The sequence below is a fragment of the Balearica regulorum genome, chromosome W (genome assembly GCF_011004875.1).
Source record: "Balearica regulorum gibbericeps isolate bBalReg1 chromosome W, bBalReg1.pri, whole genome shotgun sequence".
Classification (NCBI taxonomy): domain Eukaryota; kingdom Metazoa; phylum Chordata; class Aves; order Gruiformes; family Gruidae; genus Balearica; species Balearica regulorum.
This window is the reverse complement of record NC_046219.1, coordinates 25594-49256: the sequence shown is the minus strand read 5'-3', so window position 1 is coordinate 49256 and position 23663 is coordinate 25594. Positions and strand designations below refer to the sequence as shown.

At 45.3% G+C, this 23663-nt stretch overlaps 1 long non-coding RNA gene across 1 annotated transcript in view; it reads left to right on the top strand.

The window, feature by feature from the left end:
- The window catches only part of LOC142599267 (uncharacterized), a 675914-nt gene extending 654485 nt beyond the window's left edge, over positions 1 to 21429 (top strand). The window contains exon 2 of the long non-coding RNA XR_012832897.1: positions 21336 to 21429. This is a non-coding gene — a long non-coding RNA (uncharacterized LOC142599267). The remainder of the gene's footprint in view (positions 1 to 21335) is intronic.
- Positions 21430 to 23663: the final 2234 nt, after the last annotated feature.

Sequence of the window (23663 nt, the reverse complement as noted above, 5' to 3'; positions counted from 1 at the left end):
CCTATGGGCTTTTCCATGAAATTTTCTCCCCCTGTCCTGTTGAGGAGGGGGAGTGAGAGAGCTGCTGGGTGTCGGTCTGGCAGCTGGCCAAGGTCAACCCACCACAGCATCATTCATAGGCAAGTTATTGCAGAAAAAAAGTTGGAACCATGTCTCAGATCATGGTATTTGTTAAATTCTGTTTCAGTAAGTGTAGAAAATATAGAAGCTTAGCTATAAGAAAACTTATGCTAATCAGAAAGCTACTCAAGGCCTGGAAGGAAAACTTCCAAAGGGGGAAATGTAATCGTGGGATAGAGGCCGTGAGACAGAAACTATAGAATGATTAGCTTGGAATAATTAGCTTGTGATCAAGGTAATAGGTAATGAAGCTAACTGACCATGGCAATGTACAATGCTGCTATGTTCCATGTACAGTCCCTACCCAACCGGACAATAGGCCCGGGAATATTAATCTTATGAAGTAAGTTGTTATGGACAGGTGTATCCACAGCGAGGATACTGCGCATGCCTGCAAGAAGAGGGTCATCCAGCGCACACAGGTGTGCGACCACTGACGACCACCAGAGACCCCTTGAGGACCATCGACTCAAATCATTGAGCATGCGTGATGGGGAGGAGAATATGGAAATGGATTCTAAGAAATGATTATCATAGGACTGCCTTTTCTGAGAAAAATGATGAATATGCATGTTTTGATTCTATATAACCTGTATGTTGGTGATCACCTGGCACGCACTTTTGATGGAGCTGTTTCCCCCGTGCATCCAGCACTGCAATAAAGCAAACCTAGGGTAACTCACGTCTGGTAGATTTCTTTTACACCCCCAAAGGATGGTGGAAAACTCCAGATGGACAATGTATAGTTATCCCTCAAATAATGAAGGAACTCATGAAATGAACTCATGGTACTACTCATATGGGAGCTGAAGCCTTAGTGGAAATTATGAGAACATATGCAATAGGCATCAATATGTTGAAGATCGCCAAAGGTATTACACAAGGATGTGAAATTTGTTTGAGAAATAATCCTAAAGTTCAGAGAAGGCCCTTACCAGGAGAGGTAAAAAGGCTCTACGCCTGGGAATCACTGGCAAATTGATTTTTCAGAGTTATCAAAATGTAAGGGGTATAAATATTTATTAGCCCTTTTTGGGCTGGCCAGAAGCCTTTCTGTGTCGCACCAATAAAGCCAGGGAAGTAGTAAATGTACTTCTAAAAGAAATAATATCTGAAGGATTTTCATTAGATAGAGGACCCCATTTTATAGCAGAAATCATTCAGGGAGTTGCTAAATTTTTGCAAATTCAATGGGATTTGCATAATCCATGGAGACCACAGTCTAGTGGAAAGGTAGAGAGAATGAATCAAACAATTAAACAGCACATTAGGAAATTATGTCAGGACACACAGATGAAATGGACTGAAGTTTTACCACTGGCACTACTTAGAATTAGAATAACTCCTAGAACAAAAAAGAAAGTTAGTCCATTTGAAATATTATATGGAATGTTTCAAATTCGACAGGAAAAGATAGTCAGATGCACCTGAAAGGAAAACAAATTTTGAGTGATTATTTGATATCTTTGGGCAAGGTCCTTAACTCTCTCCACAGACACATCCAGGTTAAAGCTCCTGTGCCTTTGGATTCACCAGTACATACCTTCAGGCCCAGAGACTCAGTATACCTCCGGACGTGGAAAGACAAACCACTCGTGGAAAGGTGGAGAGGACCCCACCAGGTGCTGCTAACCACAAATATTGCAGTGAAGCTCAAGGGCATCGAATCATGGATCCATTTGTCGCGTGAAAGGGTACAAGTCTGATATGTGGCTGAGGGAGGCCCTCCCGTTGAGTCACGAGGTTCAGAAAGGACCCCCTTGCTTTCTAAACTCCTTCTCAGAGAGGAGCCTAGGTGCGGCTAGGTCCAGTCTTAGTCCCAGACTTGGTCAACGGTTTATGTCTAAAGGGTTATGTGTGTAGCCACTTATCAGAGTCAACGTTTGCCTGTCAGAGCCCCACCAAGGACTTTCACTGAAACAGTTTCACAAAGTTGAAAAGAAAAATAGGTAATTTATTGGAGCGACAGATATAAAAGTTCGGAATTGCCGTTGATAAATGCACTAACTAACTGCAACGATTTTGAGCTCAAGTTAATAGTTCAGCGCTTTTGTTAATGATAGTTTTCCCGGGGTAACATCCGACATAGTCGGAGGCGCAAGTCTTACCAAAGAGGCGTCCCTGCTTGGGGAGGAGAGAGGTCCAGGCCCGTCGACCCGTCCGGATAGTTGGAGTTCTCGTCCTCAGAAAAGAGGATTCTAAATGCCAGATTTATACTTTTGGCGAGGTGGGACTAAGTCAGGTATTGTGTGTCGATTGGCCCTTAACAAGGCTTGTTGTGCAGTTGATCGGGGCTGGGGGGGGAAGTGGCAGAGAACAAAGGCGTTCAGTACAGAGGAGCGGTGGTCTGTTTAGTTTTACCAAAGTAACGTCAAGCTGTGAAGGCTCCCCCTCACCCCAGGCGTCACTTAGTTGATTAAAGAGCAGACCCGTCAGGCGCCGCATCTTGTTAAGATGAACAAATTGCTCATCTCCTGCCCCTGTTCAGGTCCAGTGCTTATCAGTGCAAGATAAGCAAGTTGCTCAATCCCTGCTCTCGCCCAAGCTGGACTCCCCCAGGGCCCCTTCTGCTGGGTCATAACGGCCCTGTATTCGGCACCAACAAGCCTGGATAAGTCTGGCACCCCACATTATCCACCCCGTGACTTTAGTCACAACTCGCCAAGAGGAACATCATATAATTTGGATTTAGGCAGGTTGAGGGATCCATCTCTCTCTCCCGTGTTTTCATTCTCATAATTTTCAATAGGGGATGGTATTAAAGGGACATATTCAGTATCACAGACTTGAAGCATCCTGGCTTGTGTAGTTACAGCTCTAGTTATCATAGTTTTCACACATGACAATCTGTGTTGGTTTTGTGTGGCAAGGTTTTGGTAGCGGGGGGGCTACAGGGGTGGCTTCTGTGAGAAGCTGCTAGAAGCTTCCCCTGTGTCTGATAGAGCCAATGCCAGCCGGCTCCAAGACGGACCCGCCGCTGGCCAAGGCCAAGCCAATCAGCGCCTCTGTGATAACATATTTAAGAAAGACAAAAACAGTTAGAGAGCGCTTTTGCAGCCAGAGAGAGGAGTGAGAAGATGTAAGAACATCTGCAGACACCAAGGTCAGTGCAGAAGGAGGGGGAGGAGGTGCTCCAGGCGCCGGAGCAAGATTCCCCTGCAGCCCGTGGTGAAGACCATGGTGAAGCAGGCTGCCCCCTGCAGCCCATGGAGGGAGGATGAGGGGGTGTAGCGATTCCACCTGCAGCCCGTGGAGGACCCCACGGCAGAGCAGGTGGAGGCACCTGAAGGAGGCTGTGGCCCCGTGGGAAGCCCGCGCTGGAGCAAGCTCCTGGCAGGACCTGTGGATCCGTGGAGAGAGGAGCCCACGCCAGAGCAGGTTTGCTGACAGGACTTGTGACCCCGTGGGGGACCCACGCTGGAGCAGTTTGCTCCTGAAGGTCTGCACCCCGTGGAGGAGACTCACGTTGGAGAAGGCCGTGAAGGACTGTCTCCCGTGAGAGGGACCCCACGCTGGAGCAGGGGAACAATGAGTCCTCCCCCTGAGGATAAAGAAGTGGCAGAAACACCGCGTGAGGAACTGACCGTAACCCCCACTCCCCGTCCCCTTGTGCCGCTGGGAGGGGCAGAGGTTGAAGCCGGGAGTGAAGTTGAGCCCGGGAAGATGGGAGGGGTGGGGGGAGGTGTTTTAAGATTTTGGTTTTATTCCTCATTCCTCTGCTCTGTTTTGCTTAGTAATAAATAAGATGAATTCCCTCTCTAAGTTCGGTCTGTTTTGCTCGTGATGATAATTAGAGAATGATCTCTCCCTGTCCTTATCTCGACCCGTAAGTTTTTTTTCATTGTACTTTTTCTCCCCTGTCTAATGAAAGAGGGGAGTGATAGAGCGGCTCTGGTGGGCACCTGGCCCTCAGCCAGGGTCAACCCACCACACAATCCAATTCCAACAATAACAATCATTATGATAACCATTAATGCATACTGGATTAGATTCTGAATCCATCCACTCACTTTTAATCCAAACCAACTGAAAACTTTTGAAATCCACCCAGTCCACTGCCAGTCTCCTGGTTTCATTTTCTCACGGAGTTCGCGGGTCTGGTCTGCAATTTTTCTCATCTCATCCATCGCTTCGTGCAAGGTAACAGACACATTTGGGATTGAAACACAACAAGTTTCATCGGGATAGGTGTTATTTAGCCACCCACAAACGCCGTTCTCCTTCAGTAGTAGTATATCCAAGGCCAATCGATTTTGTAAGGTCATCTGTGAGGTTGCTTGTAGCTGGGTGTTGCTAGCCTCGATGGCAGTTCGTGTCCAATTAGCAAGAGTCTCTACTTGCCACGTTAGATTTTCTATATAAAGTCGATTGTTAACTATTACTGTCCAGTGACCCCAGAATTCTTTCATGGCTAAATTTATCCTCATTCCCGGTGTATAATAACTTGGCCATGACGTGGGGGGTAATACGTTTCTCTTTGTTCTGTACCCTCTTACTTTTGTCAATGATTGAGTGTAATTAAAAGCTATTGTAGGACATAAACTTGGAAGTCCTAAAGTGCATTCCAACCCATCCCAATAGGGTTGAATGTAATCCGATATCAGTCCATCAGAACATACCCATATGGTCTCAGGTGGTGCAGGTAACATTAGAGTGGTACATGTACTGTTTTCTACTACGCTACGCGTGGAGTGTCCATTCCTATAATGTCTCGTAGGGATTCTACATTTACCAGAATTGTACACTGACCAGACAGTGATGTTTCCAGGCGTCACCTCCTTTTTACAGTCTGGTGCTGGCCCAGGGATTGGAGCACTATAATTATGACACAGACATATACTTCGTAAGGCATGATAGAGGTCTGAGGCAAACCATACCCATAGATAATCATCAATATTGGAGCAATTTATTTTGTTGGTACAATTCCATAACCTGTCTGGTCCCAATGGCGTGGTATATTGGGGTCTCCTCACCCATTGTTCAAAACGTTTTTTGTGATCAGTGGTGGTCCATATGCAAGATAAATTATTAGATTGTGGGCCACAGTCAGATCCATACTTAGAAGGAAACTCAATACACCATTCAGCTTCTACTGGGACATTATATTGGAATGTAATAGGCAAACCCCAGAACGGCCGAGGAGGCTGATTAAGCCAAGGTACCTCAGTGCAACTGATATTTGCAGGTACATTGTTGTTATCAGCTGCTCTGCGTGGGTTTATCCAAGGATTCTGTGGCCAATATTGCATAGTGCAATTGGTATCCCATATATTGCTAAGGTTAAGGCCCAAGGGATATGTATAGTTTAAAGAAGTAGTATTTTCTACATTCATCCATGTTAAGTCTTGTATTAGAGTGTCATTTCTTTTCCACAGATCAGACAGTGCTCCACTTAGGTCAAGAGGAATCACCATAAAAGGGAGTCCCTCCGCAGGGGTTGTTGGCATCATTAAGCAAGTAGTACCCTGAGTCCACTCCATCATCCTAAAAAATCCTTGCATTAGCTTAAAAGCAGTGTTGTCCTGTAACATCTCTAAGGTTCTTTTACTTCTTCGATCATAGTCTCTATGGATCACACACACAATTACTATACCTAACACGTATATATATATTAAACTTATCCTAAAACTACTTACACATAATAGGCTCATAATCAAAACTTTGGTTACTACTTAACAGTAAATAGTACAAACAGAACAGCAGTAATGATAAACACAGTTGAGCCTGGAATATATTCCAAACCAACATTTTACTAAACACACAAATTATTTCAACTATGGCCTCAAACAATATCACAGTTTTGTTAACCATGGCCATATTAAAACTTTGGTTTCCAGATAAGTATGAGAATTACGCAACAAATAAAAATCAGTAGCCCTTGGGGGCACTCTAGATTGGTGTAGGGGAGTCCGTGATCCCAGGTGCAATTTCCTGTCATTCGGACTACCTGTGAACACAAAAGAAGTGCTCGGTCTTGATTTGACCGGCAGATATTAGGTTAGAAGGTGGGTACTATCCACCTAGTGCTGATTCGATGGAGTTTTCCAGAACTGTCTTTCGCTTCCCAAGCATAAAGATTCTTTGGAGTTGTTAGTACCATTGCCACTGGCCCAATGTGAGGCATTTTAACCAGCACAGGCTGGCCTGCATAAAAGCCCATAGGGTATTCCCCAGGTTTTACATCTGCCTTTGGCACTAAAGTTGTGGCAGAAGCACAAAAAGCTTTCATCTTTGGGCAACCGTCTCCACTCCATCTATTGTTTAATTGATAGATGGCACTGGACAGTCATAGATGCCATCCAGATTCACGAGTTTTAGCAAATCGCTTGACCAAGCCATTTGTTCGCTCCACAATACCATTGGCTTGGGGGTAGTAAGGAGTATGGAATACCCACCGGATGCCTTCTTCCTTTGCCCAGTCTTGTACTACTGTAGCTGAAAAATGTGACCCGTTATCACTTTGAATCTCTTCAGGAAGGGGAAGTGTACTAAACCATTCCTTCAGACTATGGACTGTGTTTTCACCAGTGGCAGCTGCGACAGCTGTAGCCATGGTAACTCCTGAAATGACTTCCACTCCCACCAGTATGTACTTTTTACCCCCTGAGGGTCGTAGTGGGCCAATGTAGTCAATCTGCCAGGTGTGCCACAGCGTTTTCTTGTCCCAGATATGCAGGGGAGGTGCTTTACTTGGATGATCTTTGTTAAGTCGCAGACGACATTGTGAACAGGCAGTTACTACTTGCTCACACAGCTTTACTGATATGGGCCATCCTCGGGCTATACCTTCTCGATACAAATCGGCTCGCCCAGTGTGGCCTCGTTTTATGTGCAACCATTCAAGCAAGCGTTCCCATTCATGCTCATTACTCACGACATCAATTTTCTGTAGTCGTGTGAGGCTATCGACTTGTTGATTGAACTGGGCAGCAATAGAAGCTGATCGATCATGTCCTTTCACCCATCCAATATGCAACACACTTTGTTCTCCTATTTCTAGCAATTGTTTCCAGCTATCAGTTTGCCAGATTGGGACTCTGTTTACCTGCCAGTCATTGACTGCCCAGTGGCCTACCCACTCTGTGGCTCCTTTAAAAACAGCATATGAGTCGGTGTAGATATGGCTGGCACCATGTCGGGCGGCTAGTAGGACTGCCCTAAGCTCCCCTACTTGTGCACTTCCTTTACCTGTTTCGCTTAACTTTTCCCCTGTGGCCACTTCCAGCGCCACAGCCTTATAATTCCACTCATTGTTTTGCCTGTAAGATGACGCATCAGTGAACCATACCCCTTTAAGGTCACTGCCTTCCTTCAGAGCAGGTGCCTCCTGAATTGGAGATTGTTTGCTTGATGGAGTTTGGAATAACAATGTGCTGTCTATATCTTTCTGCAATTTAGATACTTTAATGCTGCCTTCCGTAATAGGCATGATGTCATTGATACTTTCCAGGTAGGCGTACCATTTACGGACTGTAGGCTTCTGGGCAATGCCTGCAGGTGGTGCCGTACCCTTCCGAACTATATCCAGAAGACGGAAAGGTCCCCGAATGATCACACTCTGTCCTTTTCTTATCTGTTCCACTTTTTTCACTGCTCGCACTAAGGATAGCAAGCCTTTTTCAAGGTCTGAATATCTCATTTCAGTGTCATTGAAAGAATGGGAGCTAAACTCTAGCGGTCTCTCTGGCCCTTCTGGTCCCTTTTGCCATAGGTTACAATGGGAACCATGTTCACTGAATCCCCACTCTACGTGGATAGGGTCAGTCGGGTGTAAGGGGCCTAGCTGTTGAAATAGCCTCAGTTCTCTTATTAACAATTCTAACACAGTCTCGTGCTGTTTAGTCCATTCCCATGATTTACCTTTCCTGAGCAGATTGTATAAGGGACGAGCAATAATAGAAAAACCAGGGATATGTTTGTGCCAATAGCCTAAGGTTCCCAGAACTTGCTGTAACTCCTTTATGCTAGATGGATTCTGCCCATGCTCTATTTTTTCCAGGGTGTCAGGGGGAACAGAGGCGGCTCCTTTAATCCACCAAACTCCCAGGAACTTAACCTCCTGGGCAGGTCCCTGACACTTGGATGGGGGAATGTCTAGTCCCAAAGTCACCAATTTTTCTTGTATACCTTCCATGGTATGCCCGACTTCCTCTGAGTTTTCTCCTCCTATCAGTATGTCATCAATATATTGATATATCGTGACACCCTGTGGGCTGGGAATTTCTGATAAAACCTTCGCCAAAGCATTGTGAGCAATGGTGGGAGAGTGTTTATATCCCTGAGGCAGCCTATTAAAGGTGTACTGTACCCCTTTCCAGGTAAAAGCGAATTGGGCTTTATCGTGTTCCTGGAGTGGGATCATAAAGAACATATCTTTGACATCTAAAGTTGCCATCCATGGGTGCGATGCTCCTTGAATTTGGGTTACTAATTCTGCAATGTTTGGTACGGCTGCTGTTAAAGGTGCAGTATTGGCATTCAATCGCCTATAATCAATCGTAAGCCGCCACTGTCCATTTGGCTTTTTTACTGGCCAGACAGGAGAATTATAGGGGGAGTGTGTGCGAGTGATAATACCTCTTTTTTCTAAATCTGTTACCACCCCGTCAATGCCCGAATGTGCAGTTGCTGGCAGGGGGTACTGCTTTACATTAGTAATTCTTGATGGGGGTAGAGGTATAGACATCTCTAATAAGTTTATAGCTTTAGTTTCATCCTCTTCAAGCCATGCTATTTCTCCATCACCTCGTCCGGCGAAACTCCAGACTGACCCATCGGGGAGTTTCCACACTCTGCCATACAACACATCAAATCCCAATATGTTGGTGTTTGCAGCACCGACCAGTACTTCAGTGCGGGTCAATTTGCTCTCGCCTGGGAGCCACAAGGCAATTTTTGCTGTGGGGCATTCCTTTACGATCCCATCAATCCCTGTAAATTTTACCTTACGGCGACCGGGTTTCACATTTAGGCATTCCATGGTGTCCTTGGTGATTACTGACATTTGAGCACCTGTATCAATGAGGAAATATGTAAAAATTCTCCTTGGTCCTACTGGAATAGCAATGACAGGTTCATGGTGTTTATCAAAGAGCCATTGTATAGTTAGCACTTGCTGGGCAGGGTGGCTCACTGTCCTCCCCGGGGATGCAAGTTTTTTGTTTGAGTATCTACTAAATCAATCAGCTCCTGCTGTGGGGCTGAGGGCAAGGATCTAACAGGAATTGATTTATTTCCAGCCGTCTGACTTCCCCCCACTGAATCAATTCTTTGGCTTAGTGATTGTACCAGAGCTCGGAGATCAGCAGTGGATGTGCTGTATAGTAACTGTCGTGGCACTCCCATCGCCAAGGCTCTGCGCCACAGATCATTACGTTCCTTATCAAACTTTAGTTTGAACTCTGATTTAGGCTTAGTGGTGTGGACCTGACGAACTCGTCGAGGGGGTGGTTCTGGCGGTTTCCCAGTGGTCGGTCCAATCCAACCCATGCGGCGCCCATAATTCACTATCATCTCTTGTACAAACTCGCTCCAGGTGGGAATTGACTGATCCCTGTGTCTCCCAACTCGGGGTGCACGGTAAGGTACAGCATTAGCCTCCCCGGTGGCTCTGATCCTATCCTGGACATTAGCTACATATGTCTTTAAGCTGTCCGGGAGGCCACGGATGAGGGGAGTTAGTTAACCTTGCTGGGTCAATAGGGGCTAGCATTGGGGATTTCCTTAACACATCCCTCTCATACATTGCTTGTATGCAGGCTGCCTTTTGTACAGACACAGCCAAGTCAGAGAATCCTGATGTTTTGATAACAAGGGGATCTCCTCTTTCTTGCGGGTCTATGCCGCCAGCCCAATAGGCAGCCCGTGTCGTTAATGAATAATTATGATTGCCTGGTGTAGTGGTTAAAAACACTCCAGGGCCCCAATAGCCTCCTGCTTCTTCCTCGCTTAGTAAAATTCGGTCCCCCCCCGTAAGGGAGACTCGCCACACGTATTCCGTCTCAGACTCCTCCGGGTTCCTGGAATACTTTTCCTGCAACTTTGCTAATTCAGCAGGAGACCAGGGAATAGTGCGTACAGTAGTACGAACATCATCATCCCCCTCATTTGTAGTTTCAGTTTTAATCAGTGGTCGTATAGGCACAGGTTCTGGGGTAAGATCAAAATCTTCCACCGGTTCATCATTATCGTTATCATACCAGATGTCTCCATCCCATGTCTCGGGATCTGCACAGTGTATTAATTTGCGGATCTGTTTAGCCAAGACCGAGGATGGCATTTGATTCAGTAAAAGATTTAACTTTTCCTGCAGTTGTTTTCCTCGCCTTTCCGCTGAGGCTAATAGCATTTTAAGTTCCCTATTTTCTGTTTCTAAGCTTTGGTTTTCAATCACGAGGGCATCTACTCGTGTTCCAAATTTCTCACCTTTTTCCTTTTCAAAGGTTAATGAAGTTTTCAATACTTCATTTTCTGATTTCAGAGAGGCGTATTCTACATCTGCAATTCGTTCGGGGGGAGGGGACTCTTTAATTTCCCTTTGTGCACAGGATAAACAAGCCCCCAACACTGCACAAACAATTCCTTTGCCTTTACCTTTTTTAATCTTTTGCTCACTTCTACACTGTTCTATCCTCTCTATCACTTTATCCTCATCTTTCCAAAATTTTTGGGCCCATTCTATTCCCGCTTGGGATGGTGCACACTTATATTTTTGCAGCAGTTTATCCATGGCAATCCTGTCCGTGACGCCAATTTTACTGTCGCGTGAAAGGGTACAAGTCTGATATGTGGCTGAGGGAGGCCCTCCCGTTGAGTCTCGAGGTTCAGAAAGGACCCCCTTGCTTTCTAAACTCCTTCTCAGAGAGGAGCCTAGGTGCGGCTAGGTCCAGTCTTAGTCCCAGACTTGGTCAACGGTTTATGTCTAAAGGGTTATGTGTGTAGCCACTTATCAGAGTCAACGTTTGCCTGTCAGAGCCCCACCAAGGACTTTCACTGAAACAGTTTCACAAAGTTGAAAAGAAAAATAGGTAATTTATTGGAGCGACAGATATAAAAGTTCGGAATTGCCGTTGATAAATGCACTAACTAACTGCAACGATTTTGAGCTCAAGTTAATAGTTCAGCGCTTTTGTTAATGATAGTTTTCCCGGGGTAACATCCGACATAATCGGAGGCGCAAGTCTTACCAAAGAGGCGTCCCTGCTTGGGGAGGAGAGAGGTCCAGGCCCGTCGACCCGTCCGGATAGTTGGAGTTCTCGTCCTCAGAAAAGAGGATTCTAAATGCCAGATTTATACTTTTGGCGAGGTGGGACTAAGTCAGGTATTGTGTGTCGATTGGCCCTTAACAAGGCTTGTTGTGCAGTTGATCGGGGCTGGGGGGGGAAGTGGCAGAGAACAAAGGCGTTCAGTACAGAGGAGCGGTGGTCTGTTTAGTTTTACCAAAGTAACGTCAAGCTGTGAAGGCTCCCCCTCACCCCAGGCGTCACTTAGTTGATTAAAGAGCAGACCCGTCAGGCGCCGCATCTTGTTAAGATGAACAAATTGCTCATCTCCTGCCCCTGTTCAGGTCCAGTGCTTATCAGTGCAAGATAAGCAAGTTGCTCAATCCCTGCTCTCGCCCAAGCTGGACTCCCCCAGGGCCCCTTCTGCTGGGTCATAACGGCCCTGTATTCGGCACCAACAAGCCTGGATAAGTCTGGCACCCCACACCATTATACTAGAATAAAGAAGACACCTTCTCATCTGTGGACATCCATACAAAAGGGACCTTTGAAATTGAGAGTCGCATGCGCTCAGCTGCATGGTGCTCAGCTTCCGGCTGGGGCTAAACCACAACAGTCACTTTGCAGCACTTTTGAGGGAAAGGAATATGGGAAATGTGCATGCTGTTGGAGTGAAATTAATCATTACTGAGGCTTGCATACGATCCAAGACCTAAGTCTTCTTTCCCTCTCCCTAGGAACTGTTGAACTCCTGGACGAATAAGTGAAAAGCTGCCGTTCAACCTGTATATTACAGAAAGTATCCATCTAGAAAGTACAGTAATACTCTCTATGATAAAGTGCTATCACTGGAAAGAATGTTAACATCTAAAAAGACAGGAATCTTCATGTATTGGATAAGTCTGATCCTTGTGTTGGGGAATCTGGCATTCTATTACCTCAATGAAGATGCACAATGCAATTATCAAGGAAATCCATAGAAGTTGGAAACTTCTACCTTAACATGGACAGTGAGGACCAACGTATCCAAAACCCACCAGTGGGGCAGCAAGAACGAAGGTATCCACCTGACCATGCACACCAACCTTATCTTTTGCTTAAGTGCTAGTATTCTGTATCCAGGAATCTGGACTTGCGTTGGAGAGACTAATACTAGCATTATAGATAGGAGCGCTGCCCTACAATATGATCAAGATACCACTACAGAACCTATTAAGTTTGTCTTTTAAAAATTGCACACATGAAATAAAGTTTAACCAACAGAGTACATTGCCCTGTAAATTTGAGAGATCTGAATGGACTTTGACGCTGGTTTTAAATTTTTTTTTCTCCTGTTGGTCTGCAATTTAGAATCATAGAATCATAGAATGGTTTGGGTTGGAAGGGACCTCAAAGATCATCTAGTTCCAACCTCCCTGCCATGGGCAGGGACACCCTCCACTAGACCAGGTTGCCCAAAGCCCCATCCAACCTGGCCTTAAACACTTCCAGGGAGGGGGCCTCCACAACCTCTCTGGGCAACCTGTTCCAGTGCCTCACCACTCTCATCATAAAGAATTTCTTTCTAACATCTCATCTAAATCAACCCTCCTTCAGCTTGAACCCATTACCCCTTGTCCTGGCACTACACTCCCTCATAAACAGTCCCTCACCATCCTTCCTGTAGGCCCCCTTCAGGTACTGGAAGGCCATAATTACATCTCCCCGGAGCCTTCTCTTCTCCAGGCTGAACAATCCCAGCTCTCTCAGCCTTTCCTCATAGGAGAGGTACTCCAGCCCTCTGATCAGCTTCGTGGCCCTCCTCTGGACTCACTCCAACAGCTCCATGTCTCTCTTGTACTGGGGACCTCAGAGTTAGATGAAGTTATCCAGGCGGGGTCTCACGAGAGCGGAGTAGAGGGGCAGGATCATCTCCCTCGACCTGCTGGTCACGCCTCTTTTGATGCAGCCCAGGACACGGTTGGCTTTCCGGGCTGCAAGCGCACACTGCCGGCTCACGTTGAGCTTCTCATCAATCAATAACCCCAAGTCCTTCTCCTCGGGGCTCCTTTCAATCCATTCTCTGCCCAGCCTGTAGTTGTGCTTGGGATTGCGCCGACCCACGTGCAGGACCTTGCACTTGGCCTTGTTGAACTTCATGCGGTTTGCACAGGCCCACCTCTCCAGCCTGTCAAGGTCCCTCTGGATGGCATCCCTTCCCTCCAGCGTGTCGACCCCACCACGCAGCTTGGTGTCGTCCGCAAACTTGCTGAGGGTGCACTCGATCCCGCTGTCCATGTCGCCGACAAAGATGTTGAACAGTGCCGGTCCCAGTACCGACCCCTGAGGAACGCCACTCGTCACCGTTCTCCACTTGGACATTGAGCTGTTGACCACAACTCTTTGAGTGCGACCATCCAGCCGATTCCTTATCCACCGAGTGGTCCATCCATCGAATCCATGCCTCTCCAATTTAGAGACAAGGATGTCGTGCGGGACAGTGTCAAATGCTTTGCACAAGTCCAGATAGATAATGTTAGTTGCTCTTCCCTTGTCCACCAACGCTGTAACCCTGTCATAGAAGGCCACCAAATTTATCAGGCACGATTTGGCCTTAGTGAAGCCATGTTGGCTGTCACCAATCACCTCCTTGTTTTCCATGTGCCTGAGCATAGTCTCCAGGAGGGTCTGCTCCGTGATCTTGCCAGGCACAGAAGTCAGACTGACTGGCCTGTATATCCCCAGGTAACATGCTGGTTTGTACATCCCAAGGCTATTCAACATTCTGAAGAGCTATTGTAGTTTGCCTGGAGAAGAAGGGGAAGCTGAAGGAAGGTGTCTCCCCCACATATGGGCTCCCTGAGGAGAAAAAGTAAAAAACGTAATTATTAATAGCTTCTGACAGTTGGCTCCCGAAGTGTGGAGATGAAGCTGTCGCTGTTGCTCCGCTGTCGCCGAATACAGATTCAACTGTTGCTGAATACAAATACAAAACTGGTCTGACTATCAATGATTTTATCATACCATAAACCAGTAGAACAGTGTATAAAAGAGTGATAACCTTAATCCAACACCCAGATGTGATAAACCACGCAAAGACACTGATAACCAGTATATACGGTAAGTAAGGTGTTACATAACACAACTATGTCAGCTGAAACCAGGACACATGGTTAACCTCCATGGCCTACAGGGGGACAATCTGCCTCACCACGATCTTCACCATGGGCTGCAGCGGCATCTCTGCTCTGATATCTGGAGCACCTCCTCCCCCTCCTTCTTCAGTGACCTTGGTGTCTGCATAGTTGTTTTTCTCACATATTCTCACTCCTCTCTCTGGTTGCAATTGCTGTTGCACAGTAACTTTTTCCCCTTCTTATATATGTTATCACAGAAGCGCTACCACTGTCACTGATTGGCTTGGCCTTGACCTACAGCAGGTCCGTCTTGGAGTCGACTGGCATTGGCTCTATCTGATATAGGTGAAACTTCTAGCAGCTTCTCACAGAATCCACTCCTGTAGCGCCCCCCCCCCCCTTCCAAAACTTTGCCACACAATCCAAATACAGTCTACTTATACATCTATACCAAAAAGGTATAAAAAGTAACTCACTTCCTACCCAAAATGAGCTTCTTTGCAAGAGCAGCTCTGCAAGAGCTTCTCTGCAAAGGAGATCTCCGGGACAGACCAGACCAGACCCATGCCAGAACCAATACCGACTTAAATTAAGTGCAAAGTCTGTATTTATAATTCTTTCCTCTCTCTAGTTAACCTAAAGGCACAGAGTTAATTTCTGTGCTGGTTTTGGCTGGGAAAGAGTTAATTTTCTTCATAGTAGCTTTTATGGGGCTATGTTTCAGATTTGTGCTGTAAACAGTGTTGATAATATAGAGGTGTTTTCATTATTGCTGAGCAGTGCTTACACAGTGTCAAGGCCTTTTCTGTTTCTCAGACTGCCCCGCCAGTGAATAGGCTGGGGGTGCACAAGAACTTGGGAGGGGACACAGCTGAGACAGCTGACCCCAACTGACCAAAGGGATATTCCATACCATATGATGTCGTGGTGAGCAATTGTTTTCTTTTGCATTGCTTATTTTTCTTAGGTCTTATTTTCCTCTTTGTTGTTTGCAGGGTTTTTTCCTTACATTTTTTTTTAATTATTAAACTGTCTTTATCTCAACCCATGAGTTTTCTAGCTTTTACCCTTCCGATTCTCCCCCTCCATCCCACTAGGTGGGGGAGTGAGTGAGCAGCTGTGTGGTGTTAAGTTGCTGGCTGGGGTTAAACCACAACACTTTCCTTACTGGAAAGCTTGTCTGAACAGCTCTTTCCCTTCAAGGTTGTTCTCTCCCCTTCCCCTGTCTCTGCTCCAGCTTTTTCCTGCCAGTTCCTCCGTGGCAAGGGGAGCCTGTTCTGCACTGTGGGAAATGATGTGGAGCTGTGCACATAGGGTTGATCTGCCCTCAGAAATACCAAAAGAACTAAAAAGGCAGTGTCCTGACTGAATCATCTGATTTCAGCCCTTCTCCATGCATCCACTTGAGGCTAAGTGCTGCTGACATGAAGAAAGCAGACAGAGGGAACCTTCTTCCTTGCTCCAGACTGTATTCTCCGTGCCCATTCTGAGATCTCAGGATAAGCCCCATTGTGCGCTATCTATCTCGGATACAAGTACAGTGATTTGGGCATCAGGCAGTCTGGCCTCACCTGGACCATCTGCTGCCTGAATTTTCTACCAGAATGACTCAGCAGGAACTGTGGCCAGAATGGAGAATACTGACCAAAGCCAATCATCTCTAGATCCTATAAATAGCAATCCAAAAGTGAGACCTTTTGAGCTCTCTGGGACCGCAGCAGGCTGTGTGACCCAGTATCTCCCCTGAGCTGGGACGCCTTTCAGGGTAGATTTCATGAGGATTCAAAGATCGTCCGTTGACAATTTCGTGAGGACTCAAAGGCCTGATTTTGCGAGGTTTGTTGTCCCAAAACTGGGGGTTCATTTACCCAGTGTGCAACACACCAATATACACACAGAGTAGAGGTATTTTATTGCATATTTGCGCAGATATGGGTGTCTGTCCCAAGACAGCACCCCAAAGCTCCAAATCAGTGGCTATTTTTACACACAGCATTAACATATTCATCTTTCTAAGACATGTGCATGATTATTCTATTAAATGATTGGTTTAGACTTGTTCGTCTAGCATGCAAACTAGAACGCATGCTCAGTTCTTTTCTCTGCCTTTATCTTTTGAGTAGGTGGTATAATTAGGGTGGGTGGTCCATGGGTCGGTGGTCGCAATTCCCCCTGTCAGAATTACCTTTCCTCTAGTTTCCTAGTACTTTTCGCAAGTCCAAATGGTTCTTCAAGGCTTGTTGGTCAAGCTAACAATTTATCAGTTATGCTTCTACTTCTGACAATCACATCTTAATTAGTACATTGTTTGGGTAAACATTAACTAACACAGGGGTAGGACTATACAATGGTCATCCTTAGCAGCAATAGCCTTGGTTACATTTGATTTTGCTGTAACAATTTCCCCCCTTTGAGACTTACCAAAATCCAATTTTTCGACAAGTCTCACTTCTATTTTGCACAACTAATACATAAGATTGAGTCATTTGACTAGTAATTAGACTCTTTCCTTCCAAGTCCAAATATAAATAAGGTCTTCTGGCTGAAAGGGATGAACAGGGGTGTCCAACGGCAATGGTGGTCTCTGATTTAAATACCTATGTAAAGAAGATAAAATCTGCAAAAGAGAAATTACGTATTCTTTAATCATTTCCTGTCCTTTAAGGTGCATTTGATCTGACTCATTCTTTCTACTTTCCCACTAGATTGAGGTCTCCATGGAACATGGAGATCTTGTTTTATTTTCAAAGTTTTTGATATTCCTTGCTATGAATTGGCCATTGTCAGAAGATATTCCTTCTGGGACACCAAATCTAGGAATTATTTCTTTTAACCTTACCTTAATTACTTCTCTTGCCTTATTGGTGTGACAGGGGAAAGCTTCAGGCCAACCAGAAAAGGTATCTATTAAAATTAACAAACAAGTTACATCTAGGTAACTCTGAATAATCTATTTGCCAGTATTCCCCGGTGTTATTCCTTGTTTTACATTTCCCCCTATTGTTTTCTTCTCCACCTTTGGATTATTAGCAGCAATACTTTGCATTTTCGGCCCTGTAACATGTTTTTTTTTAGCAGCCAGGACTAATGCGTCAGAGCCCATATGTGTTTCTTGGTGTAATTTCTTTAACACATATTCCATTGTTCTTTCAGGAATTAGGAGTTGCTTTAAAGGTGTCACCCACCATCCTTGTTCAATTTTGGTACAATCTAATTGTTCAGCTAATTGATCTTCCTTCTCCGTATATTGTGGGGGGGTTAAATCCAGATGACATTCCAGAATTAATGCTCCTTCCATATCCAGTCTTTTCAGGGCTACTTCCTTTGCAGCTGTATCAGCTCTCAGATTTTCTTTGATTATATCGCTACTCCCTTTTTGGTGTGCTTGACAATGAATTATTGCCAATTTCTTCAGCTGTAACACAGCTTGTAGCAATTTCATGATCTCTGTTCCATATTTAACAGGAGTTCCTTGTGAATTCAAATTCCTCTTTCTTTCCACATTGCTCCATGAGCATGTGCAACCCCAAATGCATATTTTGAGAAAGGTTCAGCTTCCAGAACGTGGTGTCTGCTCACTACTGCATATCCAGCACATCGTCTTCCTCCAGACATGTCGTTATATAATTCTAGGTCAAAATCAGTAAGAGGAGTGTCCTGTAAATCCAGTTGGTTGGAATAAACTTGCTCAATTGTTGTTAAGCAATCATGTTGTAATTCATTTTATTCTGAGATTGGCAACAAAGTTGCAGGATTTAAAGCAACACAGACTGGTACTTGGCCAATCTAGTAGGAGAAATCCAGTGATGTCCTTTGTTTTCTAGGGAAGAGATCACAGCATGGGGTATGAACACAGTCATAGGTTGTCCCAAAGTCAGTTTCCTGGCCTCTTCAAGTAAAATCACCGCTGCAGCAACAGCTCTCAAGCAAGCAAGCCATCCTTTACTGACATCATCTAACTGTTTGGAGAAATACCCCACAGGCCTCTTCCAAGTTCCCAGCAATTGAGTTAGGACTCCTAAGGCCACTTGCTGTCTTTCATGTGCATATAACTGAAAGGGTTTTTCTAAATTTGGGAGTCCTAATGCAGGAGTTTCCATAAGCCTTTTCTTGATTTCATCAAACCCTTTTTGGCATTCAGTAGTCCATTCCAATAGCCCTTCTGGACCCTTGGTGGCAGCGTATAGTGGCTTAGCAATCAATCCAAAATTAGGAATCCACAAGCGATACCATCCAGCCATACCCAGGAATCCTCTTAGTTGTTTCTTTGATGTTGGTACAGCAATTCTGCAAACTGCTTCCTTTTCCTCTGCACTCAGTCTCCTCTGTCCCTGCATAATTTCAAATCCCAGATATCAGACTCTATCTTTTGCTATTTGTGCTTTCTTCTTAGAAGCATGATATCCTGCAAGTCCCAAAAAAATCAGTAGACTAATTGTAGCTTCTAAACATTCACTGTAATTACTTGAGCCGATTAATAAGTCATCAACATACTGCAACAAAGTTATATGCCCATTATTATTTTGCCAGTGTTCCAATTCTTTTGCCAATACGTTACCAAATAATGGCGGGCTATTTTTGAATCCTTGTGCTGTTGCACAGCAGTTTTTTTCCCTTCTTAAATATTTTATCACAGAGCTACTACCAACATCACTGATTTGCTCAGCTTTGGCCAGTGGGGGGTCCATCTTGGAGCTGGCTGGAACTGGCTTTGTCGGACACAGGGTCAGCTGTTGTCCGAAAAGCGGATTCGTTGCCTGGTGTGCGATAAGTCAATTCTCACACACACAGGAGAGATATTGCTTTTTATTCAGGCCTGGGTGCTCAGTGGATTTCCACAAATCAAGCACACCTAACGCCGGTTCTTTTGTCATATTTATGCACAAAAGTTATAAATTAGTACACTCCCAGTTACAATGATTGGTTCATATTTCTTCCCCTAGTATGCAAACTAGAACGCATGCTCAGTTCTTTTCTCCGCCTTTATCTTTTGGGTAGGTGGTATAATTTGGGTAGGGGGCTGATGGGTCGGTGGTCGCGGAGACCCTGGCCCAAATTACCTTTCCCCTAGTTTCTCAGTACTTCTGGCACTTCCGAATGGTTCTTCAGGGTCTGTTGATCAGACGAACGATTTATCGGTTATGCTTCTACCTCTTGACAATCACGTCTTAATTGATACATTGTTTGGGTGAATATTAACTAACATAATGGTAGGACTGTACAATAACCATCCTTAGCAGTACCTAGCAACTATTTGCAAAATTATCTGTGACATTCCTAACTATGGAACTATGAAGAACTATCTGTAACTTCTTAGCTACAGAATCATGATTAACTCTTAACTTCGATGCCGGATATCACGCTTCTGGTGTTCTTTCACAGAAGGCACGCTTGTAGCCCCCCTGCTACATAAACCTTGCTACGTAGACTAAATACATTTGTTTTGTATTAAGGAATAGATACAAATCTTAGAAGTTGTGAATACCTTTGTGCGGTTTCTTCTTTCTTTCCACTATGCCTGTGTAGGCTGAGAGATTTTCTACCTTCCTTTGATTGTAGCCCTGTCTTTGTTTAGGCAGTTCCTTTGTATGATTAATCTTTTACTTCCTTCATCTGCTTTCCATTCTCCTGCCTGCAGCCTAAGGCAATTACCTCAACCCAGGTGGGATAAAGAAAGGAGAGTTTCTTATTTAACCAAGAGAATTGCTTAGTAATGATCACATTTCTTCCAAAATAAATGACTGTATAATATTAACCCTTCAGGCCATAAATTAGGGTTGGATAGTGCAGAAAATGACCTTAGTTAAAAAAAAAATGGTTTGTAGTCTGTTTAATAAACAACAGGGTATCCAAATATTTATACATTGATTATTATGTTGCTTTTCATATTGAAGATCTTCAAAGGTTAGAAGTTAGGCTCAATTTAGTGAAATGACGACATAAAATTAAGGGGCTAAGAAATCTTGTTACTATATATAGATATTACTGTAACAACACAGATCTTTCATGGCCATTGGGAAAAAAGGTATATCAGTGTATTGGGTTTGCCTGGCAAGGTTTTGGTAGCAGGAGGCTACAGGGGTGGCTTCTGTGAGAAACTGCTAGAAGCTTCCCCTGTGTCCGATAGAGCCAATGCTCTGAGATGGACCCACTGCTGGCCAAGGCCAAGCCAATCAGCGACGGTGGTAGCGCCTCTGTGATAACATATTTAAGAAGGGGAAAACCCACCTGCGCAACACTAAGAGCAATTGTAGCCAGAGAGAGGAGTGAGAATATGTGAGAGAAACAACACTGCACACACCAAGGTCAGTGCAGAAGGAGGGGGAGGAGGTGCTCCAGGCGCCAGAGCAGAGATTCCCCTGCAGCCCATGGTGAAGACCATGGTGAAGCAGGCAGTCCCCCTGCAGCCCATGGAGGACCCCACGCTGGAGCAGGTGGCTGCTCCTGAAGGAAGCCATGATCCCATGGGAAGCCTGCCCTGTAGCAGGCTCCTGGACAGACCTGTGGATCTGTGGAGAGGAGTACACGCTGGAGCAGGTTTGCTGGCAGGACTCGTGACCCCATGGGGGACCCACACTGGAGCAGTCTGCTCCTGAAGGACTGCACCACGTGGAAGGGACCCACACTGGAGCAGTGCATGAAGAACTGTAGCCCATGGGAAGGACTCATGTTGGAGAAGTTCATGGAGGACTGTCTCTCGTGAGAGGGACCCCATGCTGGAGCAGGGGAAAAGTGTGAGGAGTCCTCCCCATGAGGAGGAAGGAGCGGCAGAAACAATGTGTGATGAACTGACCGTAACCCCCATTCCCCATCCCCCTGTGCTGCTGAGGGGGAGGAGGTAGAGAAAATCGGGAGCAAAGATAAGCCCGGGAAGAAGGGAAGGGTGGGGGGAATGTGTTTTTAAGATTTGGTTTTATTTCTCATTAGTTGACTCTGATTTGATTGGTAATAAATTAAATTAATTTTCCCGAGTTCAGTTTGTTTTGCCCATTATGGTAATAGGTGAGTGATCTCTCCCTATCCTTATCTCAACCCACGAGCCTTTCATTATATTTTCTCTCCCCTGTTCAGCTGAGGAGAGGGAGTGATAGAGCGGCTTTGGTGGGCATCTGGCATCCAGCCAAGGTCAGCCCACCAGACACCCATAGAAGAGAAGTCCAAGGAAGAGTCTAATTGTTGTCTTCCACTACCTAAATGGGAGTATAGAGAAGATGGAGCTAGACTTTTTGGAGGTACACAGGGGAAGTTCAAGAGGTAATAGTCACAAGTTTCAGCAAGGAAAATTGCTATTAGATTTTTAAAAAGTTTTTCACAGAGAGATTGCTCAAACATGAGAACAGTTTTCCCAGAGAGGTTGTGGTATTTCCGTCCTTGGAGCTGGACAAGGACAGAGACCATCTCATCTGGACAATGTTCTGAGTAACCTGATTTAACTTTGAATTTGGCCCTGTTTTAAGCAGGGAGTTGGACTTCAACCTCTAGAGGTCCCTTCCAACCTAAATTATTCTATGATTCTATGAAGACATATTTTGTTTTGTTGTATAGGACAGTTTTTGAAAGAACTGTTGTGGTTTAACCCAGCAGGCATCTAAAACAACCACACAGCTGTTCGCTCACTCGCCCTCTGCAGTAGAGGAGAGAAACGGGGGGGAAAAAAAAAGGTAAAACTCATGGGTTGAGATAAAGATAGGTTAATATGACAGAAAAGGAAGATAATAACAATAACGATAATGATAACAATATCAATAACAAACTACAAAACAGGTGATGCACAGCACAATTGCTCACCACTCGCAGACCACTGGTCCCCAGCTAATTCCCGAGCCATGGTCTAATCCTCCAGTCGACTTCCCCCAAGTTATATACTGAGCATGATGATACTAAACTGGGAGGAGTAGTCGATACAGCAGAAGGCTGTGCTGCCATTCAGTGAGACCTGGACAGGCTAGAGAGTTGGGTGGAGAGGAACCATATGAAATTCAACGAGGGCAAGTGTAGGGTCCTGCACCTAGGGAAGAATAACCCCAAGCACCAGTACAAGTTAGGGGTTGACCTGCTGGGAAGCAGCTCTGCAGAGAAGGACCTGGAAGTCCTGGTGGACAACAAGTTAACCATGAGCCAGCAATGTGCCCTCGTGACCAAGAAGGCCAATGGTAGCCTGGGGTGCATTAAGATGATCGTGGCCAGCAGGTCGAGGGAGGTCATCCTCCCCCTCTACTCTGCCCTGGTGAGGCCACATCTGGAGTACTGTGTCCAGTTCTGGGCTCTGCAGTTCAAGAAGGACAGGGAACTACTGGAGAGAGTCCAGCAGAGGGCTACAAAGATGATTAGGGGACTGGAGCATCCCCCTTATGAGGAAAGGCTGAGAGAGCTGGGTCTGTTGAGCCTGGAGAAGAGAAGACTGAGAGGGGATCTCATCAATGTTTATAAATATCTAAAGTGTGGATGTCTAGAGGAATGGGTCAGACTCTTCTCAATGGTGCCCAGTGACAGGACAAGGGACAACGGGCACAAACTGGAACACAGGAAGTTCCCTCTGCATATGAGGAAAAACTTCTTCACTTGGAGGGTGACCAAGCATTGGAACAGGTTTCCCAGAGAGTTTGTGGAGTCTCCTTCTCTGGAGATATTCAAAACCCGCCTGGATGTGATCCCGTGCAACATGCTCTAGGTGATCCTGCTCTAGCAGGGGGGTTGGACTAGATGATCTCTAGAGGTCCCTTCCAATCCCTACTGTTCTGTGATTCTGTGATTCTGTGATGTCATATGATATGGAATATCCCTTTGGCCAGTTTGGGTCAACTGTCCTGTCTGTGGCCCCTCCCAGCTTCATGTGCACCAGCCTCCTCGCTGTCAGGGCAGTATGAGAAGCTGAAAAGTCCTTGACTTAGTGTAAACATTGCCCAGAAACAACCAAAATATCAGTGTGTTATCAACTTTATTCTCATGCTAAATCCAAAACAGCATGATACTGTCTTCTAGGAAGAAAATTATCCCAGCCGAAACTAGGACAAAACAGAATGCTAAATTGATTTATGACCTTTTTTTCTGTGACACTAATTCATATAGATCCCCCAAATGTTGCAGAAAGAGCATATTCAGTGGCTTTCATACTGCTAAAATAACCCTTAATACTTTAACACACCATGCCTCAAGGCTAAGAATTGTTTCCTTGATCCTTCTTTTGTAATTAAAGCTGTGTGTA